We start from the raw sequence: 24,860 nt of genomic DNA, 5'->3' as shown, positions 1-24,860 counted from the left end.
AATGCCTTCACAGAAAATGTTGGCTAATGGGAAGAAATAAAGCAACTTAACCCACATCCTGAGGGAGTGAGAGCAGTGTGGAGCAGCAGGAGAGTGTCAGAATTCAGAAGAGAAAGTGAAGAAAAGTCTTTCTGGACCAGTCATTGGTTAGCCACTCCCACAGTTCCATGTCACCTTACCCCAGCACATCCCATAGGCCGGACAGACTGTAGGTCAAAGGTTATGTGGCTGGGTTGCTGTCCCAATCCCTCTACTGGTAGTATTGTGTGGTCACAGGAGGTGGCCAGTTCAGGTTATGTATCCCCTTTTGCTAAGAGTCTCAGCTGGGGTCATCTTTGTAGATTCCTAGGAGTTTCCCTTGCTCCAGGTTTTTATTTGACCCTGAAATGACCGCCTTTCCAGTCGGCTCTTTCAGGACAGCCCCCCACGCCACCCTGAAACCCATGCCATGAGAGTGAGCCCACCACTGAGACTACCTGGAGTGCTAGGACCCAGAAGCTGGATGGCCCAGAGGCTGGATGACCCAGAGACCTAGGATAGAACCAAACAGGACTGGGGGGAAAATGTCAGTGTAATGATGCCTGGTGATATTCTCCTGTACTCATAGAATGGTGCCTAGCCAATAGTCACCAGAGAGGCTTCACCCAGCAACTGATGGAAGCAGAGGCAGACCCACAGCCAAACGTTAGGTGAAGGTTGGGGAATCCTGGAAAAGAGGGAGAGAAAGGATTGTAGGAGCCAGAGGTCAAGGACACCACAAGAAAACCCACACACAACTAACCTTAGCTCATAGGAGCTCACAGAAACTGAACTGACAACCAGGGAACCAGCATGAGACTGACCTAGGCCTTCTGCATATATGTGACAGTTGTGTAGCTTGGTCTTCTAACAGTGGGAACAGGGGCTGTCTCTGACTCTTTTGTTGGCTTTTGAGACCCTGTTCCTCATACTGGGTTGCATTTTCCAGCCTCAATATGAGGAGAGGTGCCTAGTCTTACTACAACTTGATATGCAATGTTTTGTTGTTATTCATGGGAGGCCTGCCCTTTTCTGAATAGAAACAGGAGTGAATGGGGGGTGGTACAGAGGGGAGGGGAGAGGAGGGACTTGGAGGAGAGGAGGGGGGAAACTGCAATAGGGATATAAAAGAAATAAAGAAATAAAGCAAAGGGGGAGAAAGAAAAGTCTTTCTACAAAGAAAGACACTGATCTTGAGGAAAGATGAAGAATTAGAGAAAGAATTCTAAAGATTCTATTGTAGGTGGTGTTTACCTGCTGTGGCTACCCCAAGCCTCTCTATCCACTCACCTACTCCTCAGGTCTCCTTCCCTATTGGGATCTCAGTGACTAATCTCTGCAGGCTGTAATTCCCAGGCTCAGTCAATCTCTAAGATTCAAAATACAGGAGAGTGAGAGAGATGCCAGCTGTTATTTGCCACACTCATTTAACCAATCTTGCACATGTGTTGGAAATAACAGCCAGCATCTGAAAACAAGAATGGCACAACATGAGAAAGGAGAGAGAGGGAAGAGGATGTTACAGAGGAAAGAAAGAAATTAGCACTCAGAGTTAATAGTGCCCTCACTTTCAAGCCAAAGGGTACTTATTTGTGTGACATTGTGGCCTCCAATGGTCACCAATACCCTTCGTAACAGAGGGGTGATTATAGTGAATAATTGCTAACAAGACACATAATGTCCTGCCCACGGTATGAGGAAGAACTGGCCTTGAAAGACCTTGTTTGTCAAAGGGTCTTTCTGTGATGTGGATGTACTATTAGGAAATAGAGGAAAAGCCCAGCTGATTCTGGCCAACCAGAACTCAGAGAAAGAGCAAGGCACAGCTGCTGAAATCTGGCCTTGGCCTTGTGCTGTGTACACTTCCCTGACATGGGGATAAGCTCTCTGTATCACAGTCCATGTTATTGGTGACAAAAGTGTTTATGAAGGCAGGCCAGCTGGCTGGTGATCACAATCTAAAATGTACTGAGGAATGCCCCTCTCCTATCCATTCTGTTCCTTTCTGCCTCAAAAATCACACCACCACTTTGTACCCCATATATATGTCTGTATACAACTATAATTTGTCACTGAAGAGAAGCATGGACAGCTAAACTACTAAGAGTATGAAGCATGAAGTCACATTAAGACCTTGACCCCTCTGAAATGTGGGACTAAAACATAAGGATCGTGTTTATCCCACATCTGTTTCCTGTTTCCATTGTTTACTCTTAAGCAGTAAACATACTTGGCGGGCGGTGATGTAGACCACAGAAGAATCTCGAAGAACTAGGACACCATTTCTATAAATCTCCAGAGCCGTATTGATATGGATCCTGAAACACAGCCTGGCATGCTTTTCTACAGAGCTCATAGTTTCCCTTGCTTGCAAAAAAATGAGAGCAGTTTGATAGCTATGTGGTCCCATATCAGCAGAGTTAAATATGAAAATTATTGCTAATTAAACATCACATCTTCAGTTATTCTACAGAAATGTATTTTCCTTTGCTTCTTCTTGGTCATAAACAATGATCCCTGTTTCTAGAAGCATCCAGTGTTTCTTCTTTGTCTTCATTCCACATCAGATGATGTGCCAGGGTGTACTGGCACCATCTGGAACTTTTTCTCAAAACTACAGAGCAATCAGTCGCTGGCCACCTGCAGTATTTCTGGAGCTATGAATGTCCCTGCTGCAGCTCAAGACCACTTAGATGCTGGATGAGCTTACACCACACTTTCAGAACCGTTGTGGATGCCAAAAGGCCACCAGATTTGAGGTGGGCCAAGAGCCCTGACTTCACAAATCCTCCATTGACCCTTCTGTGACCTAAGCTTTATATCACTTCACCCACATAGTATAAGGCTTTATTTACTCAGCTGCAAAATGGTCTTATCACGTGGAAAATTAAAAGTCAAACACCGAAGGGTTCTTTCTTTAAAAGATTGCATAAGGAGGATATGCAAATTAGCTGTGGCTTTGATGGTCTCATTGCCTTCTTTAAGCACCAGTTTTCTAGGCTCTGGATCATAGTAATAACATATATCCTGTGGGTATGTATTGGTAAACTTGGTCCAATCACACCAGCAGCAACACCAGTCACTGAGCATCTCCACTGACACCTTCAGCCAGGCTACGTGTGCAATTCGAGCCACCTGCCCTACTTTCAGACGCACTCCGGGCTTCAGCCCCACCCCTGAACTCTAATACCGGTCTCTCAGCAGTGGAAGGGGCCCTTAACTAGACCTGAGTCTCCTCAGCCCCAGAATAAAGCCAGTGGTCCTCCCGAGAGCCAGCCTTGCGGGTATCCCGTCACTTTTCCTACTCAAACGCTCTCGGCAGCCCTTCCAGGGCACTGGCTCCTTCCTCGACCTTTATCGTTTGGCACTATATTTCTTGAACAATATAGTGTCTCTTACCAGAATGTATACAAATATTTTATGTATAAGATGTACTTAAGATGTTTGGGGGGGGGAATAGTTTAGAAAAACTACAGATAAAAAGACAAGAGAAGTATTTTTAAATGTTTCTGGCGAAAATGTCAAGAAACCGCAATCAAAGAAACACCCCGTGGTCCTTGGCAGTCATCTTATTCCCCACCCCCACCGCATAGCATCGTCTGTGCCCCTTTCTTTGATGATAGCCGCGGTTTCCCACCCGTGTTCTGCCGCCGTGGAACCCAGGAAATGCACACGAGGCAGGCTAGGATAATCAGCTCCTCTCCCCCTCGGAAGCTGGCTCCTGAAGCAGACAGACAAGATGGAAACATTCTGGCGACTAATAAACAGGCACCAACTAGCCTTTATTTCGGATTTCCTTCATCCGGGAGATGCCGTGGGGACCTTCTGAGGCCCAGGTGCTCGTGTTTTCCTCAAGCCTGTGTCCTGCCCTCCTGCCTCTATTTAAGTCATTCAACTGTTGCTTAGCTGCCATAACCTCAACCCAGAGGCGTAACCAGCACTTAACATATTGTGCAGGATTGTCTGGGCTTTTTCCTTGTGTGAGGACAGAAGGGTGGGATGGGGGGATGGGGGGGGGCACCATGCATAAAAGGAAAACAGGAAGGTCTGTTCTAAGGAGATACTTTTTTTCTAAAAATGGATGGAACGGCATAAATAGATTGATAAGTTCCTCTTTGTTGAACAAAGCATGCTGAACGTCTCTCTGTGGTCCCCCTCTTATGGGTCTTTTTCCCCTTATTGTGGCTACTAAGTGAAGTATCACCAAGCACTTCACAAATACAGACAGAAACCCACTCCCTGCCATCCAGAAGATCACATTTTGGTTGAGGGGTTATTCATTCACACCAATAATAGGAGAAAATCCACAAAAGTATTTTTACCTAACAAGGCTCTAAGTGCTCAGCGCAGGAAACCCCGTGGCCCTGCTTCAGCTTCATGCCGGAGAAGGGGGGAATGGGGGGCGGGGGGGGGGGTCTCAATCCACTGCGCGGGCTTGGGGCCTCATCAGTCACCTCTCAGGCCCTCCGCAGCAACTGTGTTGTCGCCTCTGGCCCTCCTCTAATCTGTCACCACCAGGATATGTGGCACTTGCACCTTCTGAGATTGCCAGTGGGCTGAAGAGTGGCGGGAACTGAACTTTGGTCCTGAAGAGGCATCTGGCCCAGGAGGCTATCTCCAGGACAAGCGAGATTTCGGGGAAATCAGCTCACACCTTGTCCTGACACTCAGCTCACAAAGTGCTGGGGTGCTGCCGCACATCCAGGCAGAGGAGAAGACGTCAGGGCCACAAACCTCCAAAGGGTCAGAGAAGCAGGAGACAGGGACAGCAGGAATTGGGACTAGAGCTGTGTGCAAGACAAACCCTGGTTACCTGTGCACAGTTGGTGAGGGTAACAGTACAGCTCCCATAGACCACCGTGTGAACTTCCATAAAATTAAAAAGAGAACTACCAGACATTCAGGAAGCCCACGCTCGGCCATATAGCCAAAGGAAATGCAGTCAATATGTTAAGAAGGCCTCTGACCTCTCTCAGCCCAGTGCAGCAGCAGTGATATGGTATCAACCTAAGTGTCCATTGTGAATTAATGAATGAATGAAGAAAATGTAGGATATATATCATGGATCACCACTCACACTTTAAAAAGAACAAAATTCTGCCAATTCTGACACTGACGGATGTAAACATGTAAAAGTAGCCAGGTACAAAAAGACAAACACTGCATGATCTTACCTACATTTTGAACGTAAAAGACCTGAATTCTGGCTAACTACATGGCTGAGCAGATAAAGGATCTTGCCACAAAGCCCTGATGACGAGCTTGGCCCCCAGGGCCCACATGGTGAACCACCAGCTTCTGAAAGTTGTCCTCTCATCTCCACACTGTCAGAGTGTCCCGCGCACGCGCGCGCGCACGCGCGCACACACACACACACACACACACACACACACACAATGAGTAAATGTAAAAACAATGAAGAGCTGAATTTAAGGAAAAACACAGAGCAGAACAGTGGCTGCCCAGAGCTGGGTGCAAAGTGGAAGAACAACAGGAATTGAAAGCTGTCGTGAAAAGGTCCACAGTTTCAGGAAGATCGTGGAAGTTCTGGGGGTCTGTTATGGCAGCATAGTGACTTTACCCAATATTATGATACTGTGTGCTTAAAATCTCCTAAGAGAGCAAGAGACCATAAGCGTCCTTACCACAAAAAAAAATAAATAAAATAAAATAAAAAAAAGATAAGGATGTGAGTTAGTGGGGATCTTAATTAGCTTGATTTACTATTCCACACTGTATTAGAATATCACGTGGTAGACCATGAAAGTACTTAGGTTTGTTTGCCACTTAAATTGTAGTAAACTGGGGTGCTAAGAAGGAGCAATCGGTGATGGGAAGCCTTCCTGGGAACATGAGACAGGGTCCTGTGAAGAACTATGCAGGGGCTCCTTTAATTCTCCCTCCTTTCACAGCCCCACAAACCCCTCCAGGTGACCACCATCCAAAACACATGAGAATATTCAGGGCAGCTGGTCCAAAGATCTTGGACTCTGTGCCAGTTTTTTGTATTAACCTTGAAAATTTTTAAAACGACCAGAAAACCCCCATTTCAGATGACTCTCAATGAAAGCCACAAAACGGAAATGAGTTCTAGAATATTCTCTTCCAAAAACAGCTAGATGGAGAGTACACAACCTGATACCCAACTCCACACCTAAGAAGTCTCCTGAGTCTGGACCCTCAGTCCTAGAGCCCTGCAGTGTTTGAGAAATCTCCTAAATGCAGTAGAGCCTAGGACCTTGGCTGCCGGCACACAGAGCTTCCCACAGCTAGGGAGCATAATTGGACTGGGTGATGTCCTAACAGTTAACATCTCTGTAGTCCTGGGAGCATGATTCAGGTTTCCTTTTGTTGTCTGTAGTGTGGGCGCAATAATAATCCGCCGTCTACATAGGTTTACCTAAAGTTCCATGAGGTAGGGCTCTCAAAGCATATTTCCTGCCTTTGGGGAAAAGCTCAAACGCTGTCAGCTATCATCAGGTTGCCCAAAAAAGTCCAAAATATGCAGTGAGGAGGCTGGATTCCCCTCCTTCCCCAATACAAATGCCGTAAATCAACACTGTCCAAGAGAGCCTCCTTTAACGACAGACTGTTCGGCCTCTGCAGTCGCCACGCGCCACACTCAGCTACTGAACACTTAACACGTGCTGAGTCTAACTGAGAAAGTGAACTCTTTACTTCCACTCTCTTGTTTCGTGTAAGTGGAAATAGCCCCGTGTGGCTACTAATGACCACCTTACTGGACATTGCACCCCAAAAATGACCTAAGAAGAGGTGGCGAAGCTTTGAAAGTACAACAGCAGAGAGGTTAAACCATGGCTTAGGCAACTGGTGGATCTTTTCCAAGGACAGGGAAGGACTGAGGAGCCCATTGGGGGGATTAAACAACTGTACAGGCAAAGACTGTGGGCCCCCCAGAGGCAGCTGGGGCATCTGTGTCCCCTCACCCAGTCCATGCAGAGCCAGGCTTACAGCCAGCTGCACCACAGGACTGGTTCGGGAAGGACGGTCTCCCTGTGTTTCCACATGTGGTTAATCTCTTGGGACCAAGGTGACTGCTCTTGCTATCAGGCAGATTAACTGTGTATTTATGGCCCTGCCTGCAGAGTCCAAAATCGGCCATAAACAGTTCCAAACAGCACACTCAGATCCTGTTGAGGGCCTGCATTTTCTGTATCCAAGAGAGGGACGTGCTATAAACTGCTAAAAAGGTTAGGGGGGCCTGGAGGAGGGGAAGCGGCAGCGAAGGCCCCTCTTGGTGGGAAGCAAGGCAGAGCGATAAGATGAGCGAATCCCAGGCTTGAGAACAGACGCCCTCTTAGCTCTGTGCTTGGGACCAAATGAGAAACGGGAGAAGATACAGGCAAAGGAATGATAACCGAAGAGGAGGCAGCTGCCAGCGGGAGAGCACTTGAGACTGCTCTGTTTTATCAGGAGCAGCTGTAAGTGACGGTTTTCAACCTCCAGTTTACGTGGCTGCTTGGTTGGGAACTAAAAGGCAAAGAAAAAAGAAAGAAAGAAAAAAAAAAACCTGGCCTCACTGAGGACTTTGTTCCCGAACTAATCTCAAGCAGCTTCCAGATTCGAGTTGAATTTCCCCTAGTTAAGAAATTATCTAAGACAACAATTATGAACCCCCACACACACTTGTTAACAAGATGAGAGTCTGCTGTCACCCACACAGTTATTGGATGGCATTTGGAGACCAACAGTATACATTTAAATCCCTCTTTCTTATGTGCCTGGGGAAGTTAGAGATTTTAAGGGAAGTTTGCCTTAAAAGTGTTTGTATCATTGACTAAGAAATTCCCCTTTCAGGAGTTTATCCTAGGGAGGGGAAAAAAATCAGAGCTGCATCCAAACACAGATACACACAGATGTTAACTCCAGTACTATCAATAACAAAGGAAGCTGTAAATATCTGAGTGGGTTGGTATGTTCATACAATGAAAGAACTCACGACTTCAGAAGTATTTGATAGCACAGGAGAATTCATATTTTCATGGTATTGAATGAAAAAAAAGTGGAATTTGCAGTTGTTTCTAGCCTATGGCCAGCTTTACTGCCTAGTTATGCAGGCTCAGTCTATGGATGAGCCTGTGCATCAAGAAACAGAAAGATTTCAAGGCGTGTGTGGTAGCGAAATCGGAAAGTACCTTTACCTCCCTCTTCTGTACTTTGCTGAAGTTTAACTTAGAGTCTGAAGTCCCCCGACTTCTGTAGCTGCCCAATGGCTGGGGGGATGGAAAGGACACCACATCCCGGCTCAGGATGCTTCTCGGGACTGCCTGCTCTGAGTTTTCTCTTTTCTGGAACAGTGAACACAGAAGTTTGTTTCATTTACAGTTTCCTGGTAAATCTAAAGTCACTCCAGGAATCCCAAAAAGTTTTCCTCAACATTCCTCAATGTATTTTATTTTCCCCACATGTACAAAAAGAAATGAGCTTTCCCAATGTGTTTATGTGCTGGCTAAGAGGGAAATATTTCTGGTCATACAATTAGAGTCTTACAGACATTCTGTTTTAATTCCCAATTCCCATTAGTCATAACTAGCCCATTGCCCTGTTCTGAGATTTTTTTTTTTCTTTTTAATTTTGAGTAAGAAATCTGGAGAATGTGGATTCCTTAATCCCAGAGAGTTTATATTGATTAGTTCTGCACTTTCAACATCTGAAATGATGTTAGGCACATAAATAATAGATACTAAATAAATACCAGTCAGTGGGTATGAAAGGAGAGGAAGAAGAGGAGTGAGGGATAGAATCTCTTTGTCGATACTAAACAAATGCACAAACATTTAGGGAAAACACTGGGACAAATCCTGCATGTTGGAGCCCCAAACAAAATGTGCATTAAAACAGTTGCCAGAGCTTAGCCAACTGCACAGTGATACCAGGCCACCAGACATAAGTAACCTTTAATTTACTTAACTTAGCAAATTAATTCATCACAGAGTTAATAATCATGGTCTTATTTGAGTCGGTCTCTCTTCTCTACCTGACTTTCCAGGTGTGTAAAAAAAAAAAAAAAAAAGTTTTATTCCTCATCACTATCTGCAACCATCTCCCATTTTTCACACAACAGCTAGAGGTACTTGCTGCTTCCTGAGTGTGGGAACATTCTGAGAATTCTTTAACCAGGAGCCTTTGAAAGTGATAAACCACCAGGTCTCTACCCAATCTGTTGGGAAGACTCAGTAGAGAGGACCCACTTTCAGGTGAACCCACTTTCAGACATGCTGGGTAGCCTCCTGGGACTCTACAAGCAGACCCAGTCACTGGCCAAGCCCTGGTGAGTGATCCAAGCAAAGCCACAAGGTGTTGTGGGATATTTGTACACTATGTGAAGATGTACTGCTGTGATTGGTGTAATAAAAGGCTGAACAGCAAATAGCTAGGCAGGAAGTATAGGTGGGGTTTCCAGGGAGAGAAAGGAAGAGGAGGAGGAATCTAGGTGCCCAGGAGATACCAGGAGACAGAGAGGAAACAGGAGGTACAAGATGGAAGAGAGGTAATGCCACATGATCGAACATAGATTAATATAAATGGGTTAATTTAAGTTACAAGAGCTAGTTAGGAACAAGCCTAAGCTATCGGCTGAGCTTTCATAAGCAATAAGAAGTCTTCATGCCATTACCTGTGAGCTGGTGGCCCAAGGAAAAATCCAAGTACAACAGAGGGCAAAGGAAGCACTCTGCAAAGCCCACTCAGACTCCTGAAACTCATCCTAAGACCCAGCACAACTGACGCTGTTGGAAGCCATGACATTTTGATGTCGCTTGTGCTGAAATAGAAACCTGGACACTGCTGATCAGATCGCTGCACTTACTCCACCAGGAGATCGCTTTAGTTCTCCTGGGCAGTGTGGAAGAACAACCTTTCTTCTGGGCTTTTCAGGGAAAGAAATCAGTGGTATTTTCTCCACAAAAATCCCTACACCCCACTTAACTCCCCAAATAAAGGAGTGTTTGGTATGCAAGAGCTAATCAGATTTTTTAGTCTTGAATGCCTGGAGTGAGTAGTTCTTGCCTATAGAATAAAGAGACTTTTGTTTACCTCCAAACAGCCCTGGTTGTTGTCTCACTACCACCTCCCAAGACAGCCCAAAGGAAAGCAAGCTGCTCTGAGGTCATAGACAGACAGCTCAGGTCTACAAGGGGCCATCATAATGGGTGGTGGTTGGTGTTACAGTCCTAGGTCTGAGCATTCTTATGCAACAAGAGATAATGACTTCTACCAGCCTAAATAAAATTAACCACTTACACCTGGGCCTGCTGGAGGGGGAGGAGGTGAAAGACAAAAGATGCTCACAGCTCAGTGTCCTGCAGAAGAAGAAAGTAAAAGAAAACATTTGGAGAATAAGGTGTGGCCCTTTTAGGACACCCTTTTGGGGGCATCTATAGGACACACAGCGGTAACTCTTCAGAGCAGAAAAGTAATGACCCTCTAACATCCCAATGTTTTGACTCCCAAAAATTTCTATCTTTCAGTCACACTGTAACCTAGTTTAAGCATTTTTACCTGCAAATTCTTGTATAGCTCAAAATCCCATCATTCTTTGTAGAATGGAAATTAGAGGAAGAGCTACAATTTCCTCTCTAGTTGCTATTGACTCCTTGAGAAATAAAAGCAAAATCAAGAAAGGTGATTTCACCTTTGATGCTTAAGGTCTTCAGGATTAGATTATACACGATCTCCAAAAAGTTTCTTTGTGTCTTTATAGTCTCCAGCAAAATCCAAGATATTCAAGGGAAGATTCCACAGCCACGAGTGCATCCACAAACACTGTTGCCACAGCTCGGTGTCATTTTCCTAATAAAGCTATAATTTGTTTATTTCCAGGCATTTCTCACCAGAGACATCTTCCCCATACACTAGAGTATTTAAAACATTTTGTCAGTAGTCTATATTTTCATGGGTTAAGTAATTATTATCATCATATTTTTACTCAACAAAATTACAATGACAAATCAAAGTTTTTATTAGCTGAGTTTTAAAAATTCTGATCAAGACAGTGCATACATCTGCCTGTGCATTTGCACATACATGTACAATGTTAATTCAGTGTTCCTGAACTCATTAGCAGCACTTCAAACTCTACTTACACAAAATAGATTTCCTTGGGGTCTTCGTTTCTTCCTTGCAATGCTGGGGTTGAACCCAGGCTTCAAGAGTGGTAGGCAAGCTTTCTATGATTGGCAACTGACACGAGCTAGCAGAGGGCTCCCTTTTCTGTCCGTTCAAGAATTAACAGCCAGAGCCGGGCGGTGGTGGCGCACGCCTTTAATCCCAGCACTCGGGAGGCAGAGCCAGGCGGATCTCTGTGAGTTCGAGGCCAGCCTGGGCTACCAAGTGAGCTCCAGGAAAGGCGCAAAGCTACGCAGAGAAACCCTGTCTCGAAAAACCAAAAAAAAAAAAAAAAAAAAAAAAAGAATTAACAGCCAGGAAAACAGCTCAGAGAAATGCGAAGGTGAAGTCTATTGGCAGATGTTACAGAACTCTTGATGGAGAAGGGCTGGGAAATGCTAGGAAGGCCTGAGTTTTTATTTAGGTTCACGTGATCTTCTTCTTCTTGGTGACTCCCCCTACTCTCCCATTGGACCTAAGGAATCATTTTGGTGTGGAGCTTGGGTCTCTGTTTCTGCCCATGAGCACAGAAGTAGTTGTAAGAGGGCCCACGCCAAGCACACAGGCCAATAATAAGAGTGTGGAAACACTTGGTTGGCTGGGGCCAGTGAGCCACCAACCTTCTCCTTCCTTTCTGGTGCGCTGAGGAAAGAACACCACAGGTGATGGGCAGTGACCTGCCTCAGAGAAATGGAAACTCACTGCAGAGGACAAAGCCACAAGAAACGGAACACTTATTGCCGATTGCTGGGAACAAATGCCATGAAAAGCCCTCCAGGTTGGATTACATCCCCCTTCCTCTGTACTGTTGTTCACTGTCTCACAGCAGAGCTAAGGCCCAGCCCCTCTGAGTTGTTTATGAAAAATACTTATCTTCACCATTCCCTTTACCCAGACCCTGCCCACTCTGAGTTCTCCCTTTAAAAATCTACACTGTAGCAGGAATCTTAAAGAGTCTTTACTAATAAAACAAACCTGGAGCCAAGTATTGGGGTGAACACTGGAAGATCGGAGAGACAGAACAAGCCACAGCTAACCTCGCCTGGCCAGCTTCTCAGCTGGTCTTGTTTCCTGGAAGCCTTTCTGTCCTCATATCCGAATGGGTCTCAGCTGAACTGTGCTGCTAGAAGCCTGAAAGCTTAACCAGCCAAATGCTTCTAGTTCCTAGTCCTCACGCCTTTTATACCTTTTTGCTTTCTACCACCACTCCCTGGAATTAAAGGCTCGCTTTCTGGGATTAAAGGCGTGTGTCACCATGCCTGGCTGTTTCCATAGTGGCCTTGAACTCACAGAGATCCAGATGGATTTCTACCTCTAGAATGCTAGAATTAAAGGTGTGAGTGCCACAGTTTTCTAGCCTTTGTATATAGTGGCTGTTCTGTCTCTGACCCCAGATAAGTTTATTAGGGTGCACAATATTTTGGGGAACACAATACCACCACACTATACTACAGTGTTCTTTGGAGGTGGTTTATCCCTGGGCCCAAAGCCACCAGTTTATAGTATACAACTTACAGTGTGACAGGAAATTGTGAAGTTTGTTGAGCCAACATTTTCTTGGGTTTCAGCTGGAACTAGAGTATATTTTCAAAAAAAAAAATGCAAAGGAAACAAAAGAAAAAACGAACAGAGAGCTGGCCAGTGTGTCACAGGACAGTCTCGTGCTGACCTCTAATGGAAGTCTGCCTTTTCACACCAGTTTTTCTAGATCCTGGGCTGTTCAGAAAGAGTTGTCAAGCTTGCCCCCAGGATGTATGCTCCCATGTGCACGTACGTGTGTGCGTGAGTGTGTGCGTGAGTGCGTGCGTGAGTGCGTGCGTGTACGTGCTTGTGTGTGTGTGTGTGTGTGTGTGTGTGTGTGTGTGTGTGTGTGTGTGTGTTTACAGTAGAATTCCAAACTGCTTAAACTAAGTAGAACAAATCTCTAATTAGTCAAAAGTCCTATTGGAGCAAGCCTTCCTGATGCTACCATGATTTTGTGCCCAGGCAGTTAAGAAGAAAAATAGAAAGACTAAGTCCTGGAGAAGAGCTGAGACAACCGGGTTCCCACAGTGATGCTGCATGTACAAACTGGCACTGCTGGAAACCTTAGCTATGTCTGACAACACTGATGATGTGCTGACCTCAGGGTTCTGCACCTCCATTCCCATGTATGCCAAACAACACTGTGTGAATCTACTCACTAAAAGCGTGCACTAGATGTCCATGGCATTTCATGATAGAGAAATGGCAGAAACTGTCTAAGGATCATTGACAGAAACGATAAGGCAACTTGTGACAGAGCCATGCAATGGAATTCTATATGCTGGGACAAATGAAGGATATATGTCTATGCAAGTTCATTATTTACTGTTGATTTATATTAATTTTTTCTATGTTTTGTTGTTTTTTATTTTATAATTTAATTTTACATATCAGCCACAGATTCCCTTGTTCTTCCCCCTTCCCCCCCACCCCCCCGTCCTCCCGGCCTTCCTCCCAGCCCACCCCCCATTCCCATCTCCTCCAAGGCAAAGACTCCCCTGGGGATTGAGTTCAACCTGGTAGATTGAGTCCAGGCAGGTCCAGTCCCCTCCTCCCAGGCTGAGCCAAGTGTCCCTGTATAAGCCCCAGGTTCCAAACAGCCAGCTCATGCACTAAGGACAGGTCCCGGTCCCACTGCCTGGATGCCTCCCAAACAGATCAAGCTAATCAATCTGTCTCACCTATTCAGAGGGCCTGATCCAGTTGGGGGCCCCTCAGCCATTGGTTCATAATTCATGTGCTTCCATTCGTTTGGCTATTTGTCCCTGTGCTTTTTTCTAATCTTGGTCTCAACAACTCTCGCTCATACAAACCCCCCTCTTTCTCACCAATTGGACTCCTGGAGGTGCACCTGGGGCCTGGCCATGGATCTCTGCATCCAGTTCCCTCAGTCATTGGATGAGGTTCTTAGCACGACAATTAAGGTGTTCGGCTATCCGATCACCAGAGTAGGTCACTTCGGGCTGTCTCTCGACCATTGCCAGTAGTCTATTGTGGGGGTATCTTTGTGGATTTCTGTGGACCTCTCTAGCACTTTGCTTCTTCCTATTCTCTATGTTTTGAATCATGTATTTCATATATTGACCCCCTTTCCGATACACGGTTTTCAATTTTTTTTTTCTTCCATCTCACAGGTCACATTTTCCTGCTCTGCTGTGTCACAGCTTTTTGGTTTGATGTGGTCACACTTGTCCACTTTTGCCCTTGTTGACTGTGTTTGAATGATAGCGAAGATATCATTGCCAAGACGACAAGCACTCTATTTTCTTCTGGGAGTTTCGTCATTTCAAGTGTTAGATTTAGTTATTTTCCCTTTGGACTTTGTATTTAGTGGAAGGAAAGAGTCCAGTATCATTTTGCATGTAGATAGTCACATGACTAGTTGTAGAAGAGACCATTGTTTGCCATGAGAGTCTGCTTCTGAGTTCTCTATCCCCTTCATCTTTATGTCTGTCTCCCTTACACTAGCACCACACTGTTCAGTTACTGTAGATTCATCATACATTGTACAATCAGAAAAGGCAAGACAGGTGGCCTTGCTGTTCTTTCTCAAGTCTGTTTTGGCTATTTTTTCCCTTTATTGAAAAGGTTTTTTTTTTTTTATGTATTTCATATAATACATCCTAATCACAGTTTCCCCTTCCTTTATTCCTCCCACTTCCTCCCCACCTTTCCTCCCATCTGGATCCATCCCTTTTCTGTGTCTCATTAGAAAATAAACAGACATCTAAGGGATAATAATAAAATATAATAATATAAAACAAAACTACCACACAGGAATAGGATAAAACAAACAAACAAACAGAAGGAAAAGAGCCCAAGAAAAGGCACAAGAAACAGACAGAAATGCAGAGACCCACTGGTTCACACACTTAGAATCCCATGAAAATGCAAAAATAGAAACCATAACGTATATGCAAAGAACCTGTAGGGAAAGAGAGGAGAACCAGAAAGTGGGGGCAGGAGAAGGGGGTAAATATAACAATATTGTTAAAAGCCCTGACCCAGCATCATGAAACATGGAGCCCTGGTGAGGATCCCAAGGCCTCAGACCCATGTGTTGCCCATATGACCCAGACTCAAGAAAAATGTAGGTTTCTGAGTGTGTGTGTTTATGAACTATTGACCTGTGTAAAGACTGGCAACTGCAGCTTCTTCCTGTGTGCTCGTAGCCTGAGACTGCTGGCCTCCAGAGGCCTCCAACTGATACTCACCAATCCCACCACCCACCCACCCCGTGTGATGCTGTATCTAATAAACACACTGAGGTTCTAAAGGTTGTGGGGTAACAGTTAGAGAACCCCACCTGATTCCAGCTTTACTGTACCTGTGTTTGTGTGTCTGTCTGTCTGTCTGTCTTCATTCTCTCCCTGCCCCTAGCCAGGGTACTGGGACCAAAGGCATGAAGGGGAAAATATTTATTTGGCTTATGCTTTCAGGTCATATTCCATCACTTAGGGAAATTGGGGCAGGAACCCAAGCAGATCCATGAAGGAATTCTGCTTGCTGGCCCCTAGACTTGTGCTTTGCTAGCTTTCATAGATAGCCTAGTACCATCTGCCTATGGATAGAGCTGCCCACAGTGGTCTGGACCCTCCTGCATCAGTGAATAATCAAGACAACCCCCCATACACATACCCATAGGCCAATCTGATCTAGGAAACTCCTGAGTCAAGGCTTTCCTTTCAGATGAGTCTGGGCAGTGTCAAGATGACAAAGCTAACTATGACACCAACGAAACCACAAGTTAGGACAGTGTGATAAATTAGGATAAGAGATGCATGGGCCATCAAAATGCACAGAAGCCATCAGGAGAAAGAAGGGCATGCTAGAGGGAGGGACAGTTGAATGAGGAGTTGTTCCTACTGTTAGTTAATGCATTCATTTGTGTTGACAGTCTATAATAGTCCATGTCCCTTCTGATCCAGAAATATGTTCTGTCAGCTACTCCTCTCTGAACATATCCACATCCCCACAGGCCACAGTTTGTTTAAACACCATGAAGGGAAGAGATGATAGCATACATCAATGCAGTGTGAAGTTTCATTTTAGGTTTGTTGTCCAAAAACTCCGTGAGACCTTCCATCTTGGTGAGGAAACTCAATCTCCAGAATTTCTTACCTAAAGGCAAGCATGGAGCTGAGATTCTGCATGAATTATTGTAAAGCCATGGATTTTGATTTCCTGGTTAGTGTATATCTCTGCTCAGTTGTGGCTGGTCTGAGATACAAAACAGAGTCAAAATCTCCTTTCTTTTCTATCATAGCTCCAGATGCCTTCTCTTGGTGAGGAAGTTTAAGAAACAAACTAAACCAAAAGTCATGAACCTGAGGAAAGACTAGTAGGGAACGAGGTGGGCTATGTGTGATAAGGGTGGAGAGAAGCTAGGAGAAGTTGTCAGAGTATGCATCACATACATGTGTGAAAATGCTAAAGAACTAATTTCATAAAGTGTGATGTGTCTTAACAAATCTTCCTTCAAGTCCTCTTTGCTGTTTTTACTGAAGGAAGACACAAGCTCTCTATTTTCTCCAGAAACTTTGTAGCCCTACTCCTGACCCAGGGAGTCACGTGGCTCTCTAAGCCACTGGCATCCTTGTCTGACATCATGGAGGTTTCGTTGTAGTTAGTTCATAGTCAGAACTCAATGCTGCCCTGTAGCATTACCTAATCTCAGTAAAGACAAAGTATTGTTAATTGGTTCTTTGGGCGAGAAATGTAAGAAAGCCATTTATCCTTTTTACTTAAAGTGTTGTGTGAGACCTTTCTTTTTCTCCTTTCTGGGACAAAAAACAACTTATAGGTTTATTTAGGCTTACATGTTGAGTATTTCATTCATCATGGTGGGAAAGGCACAATAACTAGAGCAGCCCGGTTACCACGGCAAAGGTGTGAGGCAGCTGGTCATGTTGCATTCACAGTAAGGAAGCAGAGAGGGGGATGCTGGTGCATGGCTCACTTTCCCTTCATTCTTTTTATTCATTCAGGGGCCCTCATTCATTCACTCATTCATTCATTCATCATAAGATGAACGCATTCATATTCAGGGTGAGTCTTCCTCCTTAGTCAGACTTCTCATGAATGGCCTCACATTTTGTCTCTAGGTCCCAAATCTAAACGAGTTAACAATGAATATTAAGCATCATGTTGAGTATTTTAGAAAGATCAACCTAGTAGTAAGGTAGAAGAAAAAGTAAATGGAGCGAGGAAAACAATTTTGGAGATATAGCTCAATGATGGGGTGCCTGCTTCGTATGCTCAAAGCCCAGGGTTTCATCCCTAATGCTACACAAACAAGAGGGGTCAAGAAGCTAAGGCACATGGCACTCAGAAGTCAGAGGAGCCTCAAGCAGGGTGACAGGGCTCCTAGGAGGCCAGCCTGGCTTGCACAAGTAGATCGTCTGAAATAAACAATGAGACAGAGACAGAGAATATGTTTGTTTCCTGCACACATTAGCAAGGCTGAAGACAGACACCTCACTGATCAGCTCCACTTCACATGCATTTATCAAACTCTTCATTGCTGGGACAAATGTGTGAGAGAGAAACAGTTTGAAGCAGGAGAGATTTATTTGGGTCGCTGTTTCAGTGAATGTAGTCCAACCTGGTGCTTTGGAGCCAAGCAGCTCATGTCATGATGATCAACATCAGAAAAAGAGAGAGCATGCCCAGCTTTCCTCTTTGTCTCTCCTCTTATATCACCCTTAGTCAATCCTCTCTAGAAACACCCTCACAGGTACATCCAGAAGTGTGTGTTACCGGTGTCTAGGTGTTGCTCTATCCAGTCAAGTGGACAATCAAGATTGGGCACCTTAGTACATGGGCACAGATGTTCACTAGACTCTTGGTTGGAAACTGAGTTGAGAGTCCTCTAGTCCATTGACCCTCTGTATCCCACGATGTCTAATGACAGATATGCTATTTAATTTGAATCAAGATGCAAGATATATATGTTCAGTGCGCATGTGGTGTTCCTCCATTTAAAAGGCATCAAGAAGACTCAAGACTATTTGGATTTGTGCTGGCCTCTGGCTCATTGTCTAAGTCAGAGATGATTAAAATCTGTGCTATATCAGGATGTGCCAAGGTGAGGCCCCAGGAGATTGAGGGAGGGAGAAAAGAATGGAATTTTACATTGAAATCTAAACACAACCTGTGCCTTTCTAGAGAGCTGTCTGGCTTGCTTCTGTTTTCCTTTTCTTCTATCAGAGGAAAACTTTCCTAGCAAACACACTCACTGACAGACCTCCATCCCTGGGGCTAACACCAGGAAAACTCTGAAGACGAGACTGTTGACACCAGGGGCTGTGATGAAGTGAGCCAAAATCACTGCCTGCTGGGCCAAGACAACAAGGCAGTGTTCAGGAGCTGTGTCTAGGCGAGTGCAAAAGCCAGAAAAATCCAGCACTGTCAGCCAGCCCAGTAGATGCACCCTACTCCCCAAATAACAGTATCCCCACTGCAGCCTGCCAGAACTGTTGATTTAAATTATTTTTGCTAATGTGAGTATAGGATAAGGTGATGTGATTTTTGGCTTGCTTGCTGACAGTGAGCTGTAAAAGTGTTTTATATATGCATGTGTGTGTGTATGTATAAATATGTGTGTATGTATATATACACATGTGTATGTATGTGTATATGTTTATATGTATAAATTCATTCTAGCATGGATGCCAAAGAAGAAAGGCAAGACTGTGGAGTCACAGCACGATCCTGCCATTTGCTGCCCTGCTGAATAGAAGACACACAGAAGACAGTTGGCTCCAGAAAAATCCTCAGCTCATCCTAAAACATTGTGTGGAGCATAAATAACAAGCAGGAAAAATGTCAACTCTTCATATGTCAATTCAAGTGATAAAATCATAAGTGAGATAGCACCTTGACAGGTCCCAGGGAAGCAGTGTGCACAGTGTGCAAAGTAGCACTTCTGTACTAGCTTTATGTGTGACCTGGCTACAGGGCCCAAGTCCTTCCGGTAGAAGGGGCGATTCTGCAATACAAAGTAGCTTACTTTCACAAGGATGAAAAGAAAACATTGTGTGCTTAGAATTCTAGAAGAAGCGTTCGGGAGACAACTCATCACACAAGAGTGCTGGCTCCACAGGTCTGAACCACTGGAAAAGCTGAGCGTGGTCACGAGCATAAAGCCCTGTGAGTGTGGAGACAGGAGAACCACTGGGGCTTGTTGGCCACCATCCTGACCCCCAAGTTTAGTGAGAGACTCTGCCTCAGAAGAACAACACAGACATGCACCCTTACACACATGTGCACATGACAAACACACACAATGAGACACATGTGCACACAACATACAGACACAATGAGAGACACATGTGCACACAACATACACACACAATGAGAGAGAGACACATGTGCACATAACATACACACACAATGAGAGACACATGTGCACACAACAAACACATACAATGAGACACATGTGCACACAACATACACACACAATGAGAGACACATGTTCACACAACATACACACACAATGAGAGACATGTGCACACAACATAAACAATGAGAGAGACACACATGCACATGACAACACACACACATACAGAGAGAGGGAGAGAGGGAGAGAGAGAGAGGGAGAGGGAGAGGGGGAGGGGAAGGGGGAGGGAGAGGTTTAGAAGACAGTGGCTCCAAACTTAGAGTCATTAATCTTAGAATGACTATAACATGAAGTGTGTGTGACTGTCCTTCAAAACACACATCATCTCCACAATGAGAGGTCTGGTGGTCCACTATTAACAGACAAAGGAAATAATTTGAATGGAGTTAAAGGACACCATCTAAAAGTCACATCTATGTGGCATGTGGCAAGATGTGGATGACATGTGTGTACCTCTGTTTCTTCTTCAGTCACATGATTTTGTTTGGTTTGCTGTACATCCTGTTCCTGTTACACCAGATGGCAATGTTTGGAGTGACAAAATAATCAAGCCACTGCAGTGCTTGGTCTTGTCAACTTGTTTTAGAATCACCTAGGAGACACACCTCTGAGCAGATCTGTACCTTTCTAGAGGATGAACCGAGGTGGGAAGGCCTGTCTTAGTGGACCTTTGCCAGAGGGTGAGCCAGGTGTAAAGATGACAAAGGAGGAAGCAGTGTGTGTGTGAGTGTGTGTGTGTGTGTGTGTGTGTGTGTGTGTGTGTGTGTTTACTGCTGTTGCTGCTGATGCCAGACTCCAGATTCTTCAACCTCCCAACACAGGCCCAGCACCAGTAACTCCAGGGATCTTCCAAGAGCAAGCACTGCATGGGAATTCTCAGGCATCAACCTCATGGACTGAGAAGCTCCCAAGATCTCAGCCTGTCTGACCCACAGATGACTATTTTTGGACTACCCAGACCCTGCTGTCCCTAGCATGTAAGCCAATCTAAGAAATCCCCCTTTGTCATATATCAGTTCTGATCCTCTACAGAACACAGCTGAATACAGCCAGCAAAGACTAATGTAAAAGCCTTTCAACTGAAGGGATAGCTGAGTGCATAGGGTGCTTGACATGAAGACCTGAGGACCAGAGCTCAGATCCTGACCCCATGTCAATCACCCGGCAGGCATGGCTGCTGTCTATCTTCCCAGCACTTGTGAGACAGAGGCACGGGCTTCCCGGGCAAGCTAACTAGCTAGACTAGCTCCATCAACCAGTAATGTGGAAAAGAATTAAAAAAGAAACTGAAAGTAAGTTTTGCGTCACCACAGCATATACACACACCTGCATATACATTCACACATATGTGTATGTACCAACACATATATAGACACACACACACACACACACACACACACACACACACACACACACACACGCACATACAAGGAACTTAGTACTCAAAACTAGAATTTTCTAGCAGTTCAGCATTACATACAGAACCCTGTCACTCCAACCTGTCATATGCATTGGAGAGATTTGGGTAAGGCACATTTCATTTTTATTAGTACATATTTCTTATGCACAGTGATGAGTTTTGTGGTGATAATTTCTTCCTGGTGTATCATTCTGACCCTTTCGCCTTCCTCTCATGTCCTCCCTTAGTGTCTTCCCTCTCTTTCAGGCTTCTGCTCGTCGCCTTCCTCCCACCTGTTTCCCCTTCTGCTCTTGGGTCTCGTGTATACACTGGGAAGATACCTGTGTGCCGCACATCAGCATGCTCACACAGATCACTCCATAGTATATGTCTATAGGACTGTGAATGGAAGCAACCTTCACTGTGCTCTCCACTCATCACTGTAAACACTGCCCAAACATTGCTGCCACCAGATGGTTTAGTGTCTGTCTCATGGATTGAATCTGAAATGGCCTCATGGGCGCATCATGTATTGAGAGTTGGTTTGCCAGCAGACAGGCTTTGGGCAAGTGATGATCTACAGGCCTCTGACCTAAGCAAGTGGTTTAACTCCTTGATAGATTCTGGCAGCATCACTGGGAGGTGGTGGAAAGTAGGATGGGGGGGTGGGGGCAACTGAAGGAAGTAGGTCACTGGGGGGGCTCTACTTTGCCCTGGTCCCTTCCTGTATCGCCCTCTGTCCCTTTCTCTGCTTCTTGTCCACCCTGAGTCAGACTTCCTCTTTCCTTAAAGTTCATACTACCACAACATCCTGCTTCACCATAGTCTCAGACTGGATGCCACAAAGGACCGTGAGCCAGAATATCTGAAACCATGGGCCAAAATACATACCATTCCCTAAGTTGTTTCTTCAATTGTTTGGTGACATCAGTGATAAATCTGACTCATACAGTCTGAATCCTACATGCAGCTTTCAGTATCTGACCTTTATTTATTGGCTTATTTAGTGTATGTGCATGTGTCTGTGTGTATTTAATAAGCATGTGTGGAAGTCAGAGGATAACTTAAAAGGGGCTGGGTTCTCTCTTTCCACCGTGTGGGTTCTGGGATTGAACCTCGATCTCAGGCTTGATTCTAGGCACCTTTATCCACTGAGCCACCATCCCTCCAGGACCCACACACAGCCTTGTGATTTAGAGGCAGGGCTCTCCTTTTCTCTTGGCCTTAAGTAGGCCACAGGGCTTGTCACAGAGCAAGGGACAACTCAAATTCTTTTACTTTCAAGTTTGATGACCAACTTTTGGTGGTTCGTTTTGTGGGAATGCTTCTTTTCTTCCCATCTAAATAAGTTTCTTTCCACTCCTTTTAAAGCCTCCCAACTGCCTGCTCCAAGGGCAGTACAGTAGATGCAGGATCTGGTAAAGAAATGATCCTTTGAGTGTGACATTGAGAGAAGGAGGCGGGGACGTGTTGATTTCGAATCAAGCTTTAAGTATTTAAATGCCTTGAAGAACTGACTTCCCCTTCCCACACATAGAGTGCCAGAAAATCCACTGGAGAAATAGCAGGAGCGTGGACTGAACCCAGGCATTCTCCTAAAGTGCACATTCATCCCGGGTCTCAGCTAGGGAGAAACTACCAAACTGAATCAAATTTTACAGCCAGGCGGTGAAAAGCAAATCTCTTGGGTCTGAATCGACAGCAGATTACAGAAGAGAGGGGGAAAAGAAAAAGAAAAAGATCCAGGTGAGTTGTTTTCAGTTTCCAGCCAAGCAAACAAATGGATTTCACCATGGTTCTCAAACAGTTTGCCCTCTGCTGAGAGGAAGAATTCTCATTTTCACAGCTCGGTGTGACAAGTGCTGAACTTCGTGCTCTCAATCACTCCTCCAGCTGCTTCCTTCTTGTTTTGTATTAACTCTAAAAATACTTGAAATTTAACTAAACCCTCATGAGCGAGATGTGCTACCTGGTAGCAAGGCCCAACGTCTCACCTAGAAGCATCTTTATTTCTGATGTCTGAGCCCAGCTCGTACCACACAACCAGTGCTATCCGATCCCATAAAGACAGGACCCGCAGCTGAATTTGAGTCCAGACGTCTTATTTTGGGGAATGACTAAAATACCATCCCACCTAATTTTAGCATGGAGAATAAACATTATCTGTGTGTTTCTTCAGCTCCCAAGAGATTGTTTTTAGTCACAGAATTGAACAACCCTCCTCCTGCCATGGATTATTTTTAGAATGTGGGCTCCAGAATAGGCCACATACAGAACATGGAAGGTCTGACTGCCCTCAGAACTAGAAATACACTGTCCAGAATCAAAACTGGATGCACGAAATGTGCAATCGACAGGAGTCAGAGCCAAGATACCTACTGAAAGTATCTTTGCGCCACCACACACACACACACACACACACACACACACACACGTATGCACACACGCACACATGTACACACTTAAAAAGGAACTTAGTCAAAACTAGAATTTTCTAGCAGTTCAGCATTACACACAGAATCCTGTCACTCCAACCTGTCATACGCATTGGAGAGATTTGGGTAAGGCACATTTCATTTTTGATGAATGCCAATGCTTATGGTTGCAATGAGTGTCTCTAGTCTGTCTACACACTGAACTGTGTGGGCAGCTGTAGTGGGAATTGGGGATAAAGTGGGAATCAACAGACAGATCAGGGTTCTTCAGAGGGCAATGCAGAGCCTTCTTTAATGTGGCCAGCTGAGGCATTCTGAGTTGAAACCCAAACCCATTCCACGGCTCTTTACCCTGATGGGTCGGCCTGTGTCAAACACTGCTACTGATGATACAGAAAGAATTTCTACCATGCCTTGATCTCCCAGGGTCACTGTCACTTCAGAGAGCCCTGCTTTGGACCTTATCCAGCTGTGTTTGGCTGTGCTCACCCACCCCAGTAAGCCCATACAACCCTCTATCAGAGACTGACTTGGGTTTTCCCCAAATTCATCTGTTGAAGTCTTAACCCCCAGGACCTCAGCATGTGCTCTGATTTCGACGTAGGACTTTGAAGATGTAACTAAGTTAAGATGAGGTCATTAGCTTGGGCCGCAATCCAGTATGACTGGTATTCTTGCTAAAAGGGTCAATTATGACACAGACCAGCGCACAGGAAGAATGTTGTGTGAAGACAGAAGCAGAGATCTGGGTGATGTGTCCACATGCCAGGAAATACCAAAGTTGACTGGGAAAACCCCAGAAGCTAAGAAAGAGGCTTGGATAAGCTCTTCCTTGGGGCTATCAGAAGGAATCGACTTTGCTAAGCCTTGGGTCTTGGACTTCCATCCTCCAGAACTGGGAGATGATGAACTTCTGTTGTTTAAGACACTCAGTACACGGTAGTTCATTACATCAGTTTAGTATACTAATACACCCTCCTTGTAGACCACATCTCATTAGCCAAAGTCAGAATACCTTTGTCTCCTTCCTGCTGAGAGCAGAATATGCTGAGGGCATTTGTTTATATGACATGAATATATACCAACCATATATATGTGTGTGTGTGTGTGTGTGTGTGTGTGTGTATGTATATGTGTATGTATATGTATATGTATATGATATATATACATATATATAATATATATATATATAAACATATACCATAGCAGAGCACCTCCTCCAGAATAAGAGTGCATTGAAAGATGGGGAAGAGGCAGGGAAGGAGTTAAGGTCTGAGCTGAAGTCAATCCCCATAACCCTTATTTAAAAAAAAAAAAAGTCAGCATGGTAACATACTCTCATAATCCCAGCACTGAGGAGGCAAAGGCTGGAGAATTCCTGGGCCTCACTCAAGAGTCAGTCTAGCCCACTTGACAAGCTCTGGACCAGAGTAAGACCATGTCTAAAGAAGAAAAG

This window comes from Peromyscus maniculatus, chromosome 4, assembly GCF_049852395.1.
Source record: "Peromyscus maniculatus bairdii isolate BWxNUB_F1_BW_parent chromosome 4, HU_Pman_BW_mat_3.1, whole genome shotgun sequence".
NCBI lineage: Eukaryota > Metazoa > Chordata > Mammalia > Rodentia > Cricetidae > Peromyscus > Peromyscus maniculatus.
This window is presented reverse-complemented; position numbering follows the sequence as displayed.